Consider the following 7,072-nt stretch of genomic DNA (forward strand, 5'->3'; position numbering starts at 1 on the left):
CACCTCATCCTTTGTAACCAGAGAGCAAGAGAAAGGCCACTGATCACCTACGTGGGTTGATTCACTGGTGGGAGGGTACAGTTTGGTGGGTAGTCATGGCAACAGGAGCAGAATCTCTGTTTTAACTGGGTACAGGGATTGTCTTTCTCCTGTTGCCCTGAATCCATTCTAGACCAGTTTCAGAGGGAAGTTCTGTGCTGGAACCGCAGGTACACACCCTCTTAAACATGTCCATATGTCATTGTCCCTCTACTGGCATTTTTTCAGCCGACATTCCAGTCGTCATCACCTAGTCCAGGTTTCTTTGGGACCCGACAGATGGTTAGCTCCTGGTGCTGTGACAGACATCTGAGAGGAGACAGAAGAAGGCACGTTCACTCTGGCTCATCGTCTCACAGGGAGTCTGGCCAGCTGGGTCCCTAGTGTCCAGGCCTCTGAGGTGACGCGTTATGGTGGAAAGGCAGGGTGGGACATAGCTGCTCACCTCGTGATGGGCAGGAAGCAGAGAAGACATATTTGAATGGGAGGGAGACAATATATGTCACCCCTCTAAGACCTGTCTCCAATGATTTACTTCCTCCTAGTGGGCCTCACTTCCTGATGTCTCGGCCACCACCCAATAAGGCTGTCAACTGTGAATCTATCAACAGGTAAGCTCCCTGAGGGAGTCAAAGCCCTCATGACCCGGTCACTTCCCAGTGGTTGCATTTACCAGCTGGGGCTCAGATGTTTCCATATTTTTCCTTTGGGGACATTCATGCCCATATCATGACAGACACTAGTCTCCCTGTCAGGGAGCTCCAACCTCAGTGGACAGACCGTCCAGACGATGCAGAGAGAACCACTAGGTTCCCATCCTAGAGGAATCTGTGGACATAGCTGTTTGTGTGTCTGAGGCAAGGACTCACACACTCAAGGGAGGCCCTCCACTTGCTCAGTAGCGAAAGACTTTCTATCCCTCCTGCTCCCATTCTTCCAGTTCTGCAGTTACAGACGTGTTCTGTTGTTGTGGTGCAGGGGGTTGACCCCAGGGCCTCATGTGTGCTAGGCAAGCCTCTACTAGCTGAGCTACGCCCCACTCAATGTTCTTCTCTCATGTTTCCTAGACCCACCAAGAAATCACAGCGGTTTTGTTGGTGGTGGTGGTGGTTTGTTTTTTGAGACTGGGTTTCTCTATGTAACCCAGGCTGGCCTTGAACTCAGAAATCTGCCTCTTATCAGCAAGCCCCTAGGATCCTGTGTGTCCACCCTACTCAGGCTGAGGTCACAGGTACATTCTACTACACCTGGCTTTTATGTTGGTTCTGGGAACCTGATTTCAGGTTTTTATGCTTATGCAGCAAACACTACCCACTAAGCAATCTCCCTTAGCCCACCCACAGACTGTGTGTGTGTGTGTGTGTGAGTGCGCGAGTGCATGAGTGTGTGCTCATGCATGCCTACAGTATAGTGTCAGGGGTAGAACCCAGAGCTCTGCTCACACTAAACACACGTTCTCTACCACTGAGCTACAGCCCCAAACACTCCTATGAAGTGAAGTAACAAGCAAAAGTACCGTGCAGTGTCAGACACTGGTTGGCCTCCAGGAACTCGGGGACAGGAATGTATTGGGGGGGGAGGTTGACCTGGGATGGTGAAATTACTCTACATCTTAATTGGGTGTGCATTATACATGTGTATGCATTTATCAAAATTCATCGACCATGTAAGATTTATGCATTTCACTGTGTGTAAACCAAAAAGCCACACAACTGTATGTAGGCAAGCAGTGAACCACGGCTAACGCCGTGTGTGCTGATGCACCCGGGGATGAAGTGGCGCTGATTTCTGGAATTTATTTAGTAATGCATAAAAATTATATGGATCGATGTACATGTGATAAAGTAAGTATAAAAAAGGTTAATTATAGAACGGAGGTGGCAAATATATTATCGGGCTTTCTGTGTGTGGGAAAACGCCGTAATTAAACAACAGCATGGAGATTACATGCAAAACCAAGAACACAAATTGACAACCACAGCCAATTTATGATCATCGAGAATGTTGTCGTGTTTTCACAGTTAACTAAAATACTTCAATGTGATTTTTTATATTACCGAAGTGAAAGGGGCTAGTAAGAAAGTTTAGTGAGTAAAAGTGCCTGCTACCAAGTCAACCATCTGAACCCAAGGTAGAAAGAGGAGAAATGATATCCTAAAGTTGTCCTCTGACCTCTGCACATGCGCCATGGCACCCTGTCTCTCTGTCTCTGTCTCCATGTCTCTGTCTCTCTGTCTCTGTCTGTCTGTCTGTCTGTCTGTCTGTCTCTCTCTCTCTCTCTCTCTCTCTCTCTCTCTCTCTCTCTCTCTCTCTCTCTCTCACACACACACACACACACACACACACACACTGTCAACAGGAGCTCTGGACCATGGTTGGACATAGTGGCTAACACCTGCAATCCCAGCACTCAGGAGACAGGCACAGGCAGATCTCTGAGTTCAAAGCTAATCTATGCTACACAGTGGGTTCCAGGCCAGCCAGAGCTACATAGTGAGATCTTGTCTCAATCAATCGATCGATCAATCAATCGATCGATCAGTCTAATGACCCACCTAGAACTCATTTAAGAACACAGCAATATGCTCCCTCTTTCCTCAGTGTGTAGCCTCACACTTGGCTGAAGCTGACTTCAAAAGCACAACTTTCAGTCAGCAGTGTCCCCTCGCTGTGTGAGTTGTCTGTCCACTGCGTCACATGCTAGCTAGCCTCCAACTTTCTGTCTACAACAAGGCTCAGGGAATATCGCCTCAGGCCATGTTTTGAAGTTTCCTTCCTTGATGTGGGTTGATGGCTTTGTTTTACTTTTTGAATATTTAATACTAGCAAATTATTTTCCAGAAACCTTCGGACATCTGCACCATCCTACCTTAGGACTTCCTTTACCTTTCTTTACTTGTGCCCCTCTCCCACTGCAGAGGAGGAACTTGCTTTGACTTCACTTTTAACTCTCTGTCTTGTTTTTATGAGTGTGTGCGTGAACATGAGTGTGAATTCACGTGTGAAGGGGAGCTGGAAGGCGGCTCCCACGACTCAGTTCTGCCTTCTACCATCTTGATCCTCTCCAGGGCTGTGTGCCATGCACTCTTATCTGTTGAACCATCTTGCTGGCCTGAATTAAATATTTTTTAAAGATGTATTATTTATAAACATGTGTCCTTCCCATGTGTGTGCAGGTGCCGGAGGAGGCCAGACCTGCTACATCCCCTGGATCTCGAGTGACAGGAAGCTGTGAGCCACCTGATGTGTGTGGGTGCTAGGAACAGAACCCAGGTCCTCAAGAGGAACACATGCCCCTAACCACTGAGCCATCCCACCCACCATGCGTTTTACAAGTTAATAGTTTTGATTTGGGTTATTATTCATAGTGTGTGTGTGTGTGTGTGTGTGTGTGTGTGTCTGGGAATTGAACCCAGAACCTTGAATATAGTGAGCCACAAGATAAAAATTTGCATGGCTTTTTAGGTCTCCCTAACCCTTTTCCTCAGTGGGAGGGATGTTTGGTGCTTTTGTGAGGTAACTGTAATCCCACGTCTCATGTGTTGGTACCATTTGTTTCTCCCCATTTATCACTTATCTTTGAACTCATTTTGATTTTAAAGTAATTGTAGATAATATGATTTTTCATGTCAGGAATGTATAATCATTGCACTGTGGGTGAATATTTATGAATTCTGTAATTATCTCCTGGTTAACAAAAATAGGATGAATTGATTTTAACTTTGTTTTTGTACTGAAAGGGCCTATTTTAGTCACCATTGGTTTCACACAGGCTTGGATATATGAGACTTTTGTGTATACAATGAAGTAAAATAAAATATAAAATACAGATATTTGAAATATACACAATCTTTTTTGTGAGCCTATTTGGTGTCTCTTTATTTTCTCCAGTACCTAAAATGTGACTTTAGTGGGACTGGAGAGATGTTTCAGTGGTTAAAGCACTGTCTGCGCTTCAGAAGACCCTGGCTCAGTCCCCAGTACCCACACGGCAGCTCACAACCGTTCCCAGCTCTGGGACCGTCTCTGGCTTTCAGAAGTAGCAGGTAAGCAAGAAGTGTCCGAACATACATGTGGACAAGACATTCATACACAGAGGCAAAACTGAAGGGCTCTAGCTGGCCTAGGTTTTTCAAGACGGGTTTCTCTGAGTAGCCTGGCTGTCCGGGAACCCACTCTGTAGACCAGGCTGGCCTTGAACTCAGATGCTCCTGCCTCTGCCTCCCCAGGGGAATGAAAGGAGTCCATCCCTATGCTTGGTCCAAAAAGGTAAAACTTAAAACAAAACTATCCAACAACAAAACCATGCAGGACACTAACATGGCCTCCTTCAAGGGATGGGGGATGAGAGACAGTCTCATGCTGCCCAGGCTGACCTTGAGCTCGTTATGTCCCCACGAGGGATGGCCGTAAAATTCTTATCCTCCTGCTTCCACCACACAAGAGCTAGTGCGAGTGTGCACCACCATGCCTTGTGTACGTAGTGCTGGGGCGGAGCCCAGGGCTTCCTGCAGACTGGGGACTCCTCACTGTTATATCCCCAAGACACTGGAGCAGTTCCCAGGAGCATCTATTAGAAGGCTTATTCTACACACACACACACACACACACACATACACACACACCACACACACTCGTACACACACGAGCACACACACACACACACCACACACACTCGTACACACACGAGCACACACACACACGAGCACACACACCACACACACATACACACACACACACACACACACACACACACACACATGCTCTAATACATTTTTTAAAAATGAAAAAGATGAACTGGAGAGATGGCTCAGTGGTTAAGAGCACTCACTGTTCTTTCAGAAGTCCTGAGTTCAATTCCCAGCAACCACATTACAACCTCTGTAATGGGATATGATGCCCTCTTCTGGTGTGTCTGAAGACAGCTACAGTGTACTCATAAATAATAAACTAATCATTTTAAAAAATGGGAAAGATGATGTTTGAATCCTGATATTTAAGCAATTCAGACCCTGTGGATTGTGAGGCAGAGGACGTCAGAGCTAACGACACTGAACCCGTAGGGAGATGAAGGACTTAGAAGACAAATCCCCATTCCAACACGGCTGGCATCTGTGCTGTTGCCCTCAGAGGGTTAGCCATGGTGCCCTGCTTCTGTTGGCTTGGTCTGGGGGACCCACGTGTGAGGCAGAGCCATGGGATTGTGGCTCAGAACCACAGCCTGTGTGGTCCGGCTTAAGGGAAGCATTCATCTGCTGTCCCTCGGTACTTCCGAATAACAAAATGAAATCTGTCAGGGGCTTAAGAGATAAAAATCAAAATACCAAAATAACAAATGGATACTGGAGCCCCCTGGGCTTGGACTGTCTGTGCACATACACTCAAGAGAGCACAGGCTTGCACACACACAGAAAAACTAAATAAATGTGGTAAAACGAAACATATATGCAATATCAGCATATCACACAAGACAATGCCTTTAACTTGGTAAATGCTATTGACTTAAAAAAAATCCCAAATGCTATGGGTTGTAAAACATGTCCTTATTTTACATACTAAGAATAAAATCCATCTTTATTTCAAATATGCTATGGAGTAAGGAAGCACGTGTCTTCAGCTTGATGGAGGGAGAGATCTGGGAACTAAAGTTTGCACTCTTGGATTCCCATTGGGAAATGAATCGTGGGTATTGTTCTGGGTACAGAGAGAGCCTTCCTTCTGTTTTAAAGGGTGACACAGTAATCCACTGTGTGGGTAAGCGGTGAATTATTTAACTAGTCCTCTGTTGTTTTCCAGGCTGTTTCTGCCACGCACAAAGCTGCGATGTGTTCTCTGTAGCCACGTTGTCTGGCGGGCCAGCTGCAGCGCCCGGATGATTCATTTCCAGACTTGGCATCCTGAGGTCAGCCACCATATGGACTTGGAACTTTCACATCTCTGTGAAACTCAAGTCCTGCTTCTAACCGTGGGTGAGTGTTTAACTGGGGAGGGGTGTCTCATGCAGTTCAGGCTGACCTCATACTCACTGTCTAATCCAGGATGCCTTTGAATGTCTGATCTTTCTTTCTCCACACACCAGTGATGGGATTACAGGTGTGTAACCATGGCTGCTAAGTGTTGGGATTGAACTAAGGGCTTCATGCATGCCAGACAAGCACTATACTAATTGAGCCATAACCCCAGCCCATGAATGTTTGAAAAGAAGTATTTAAAAGGCTGCCCTTAGGGCTGGAGAGATGGCTCTGTGGTTAAGGGCACTGACTGCTCTTCCCTCTGAGGTCCTGAGTTCAAATCCCAGAACTACATGGTGGCTCACAACCATCTGTAATGAGATTTAATGCCCTCTTCTGGTGTGTCTGAAGACAGCTACAGTGTACTGATATCTAATAAATAAATAAATCTTTTTAAAAAAGGGGGGGCTGGGCCTAGAGGGAAAAGAACAAGTGTATGGTACAAGGTTGGCTCAGACGCCAACAATGGCTGTGGAAACGTGCTTTGATATTTTAGCCCTTCCTTTCTCTGCCTTTCTTCTTTCTTTCTTCCCTTCCTCCCTCACTTCCTCCCTCCCTCCTTCACTTCTTTCTTCTTCCCACTCTACCTTTCTTAAGTAATTAATTAAATTTATTTACTTACTTATTTCTTTTGACACGTGGTCTAGCTCTGTAGCCCAAGCCGTATGACCCATGCTAAGCCTGAGCTTTCGATCTTGCTGCCTTAGCTTCTCAAGCACTAAGATCGAATGGCACAAACTATTAGACCCATCTCATGGCACCGTCTCTCTCTAGAAAACTGTCTTGCCCAAACTGCTCACACCAACGGCCGAGGCATGTGTCGAGATGAAAGCTGGTGGGATGTGAAAGGAACTGCTCAGAGCTTTACAGATATAAAGCTTCTGGTCTCATGTGGGGAAGGGGCCACCAGCCCAGTTTTCCAGACACAGAAGCTCGAAGTGCATAGGGCAAACCATCTCACTGAGAGAAACTAGGGAGGCAGACACTCTGCAGTGCACAGACACTGTTTTGAAATGATTTTT

This window comes from Micromys minutus (assembly GCF_963924665.1).
Source record: "Micromys minutus genome assembly, chromosome: 16".
Taxonomy (NCBI): domain Eukaryota; kingdom Metazoa; phylum Chordata; class Mammalia; order Rodentia; family Muridae; genus Micromys; species Micromys minutus.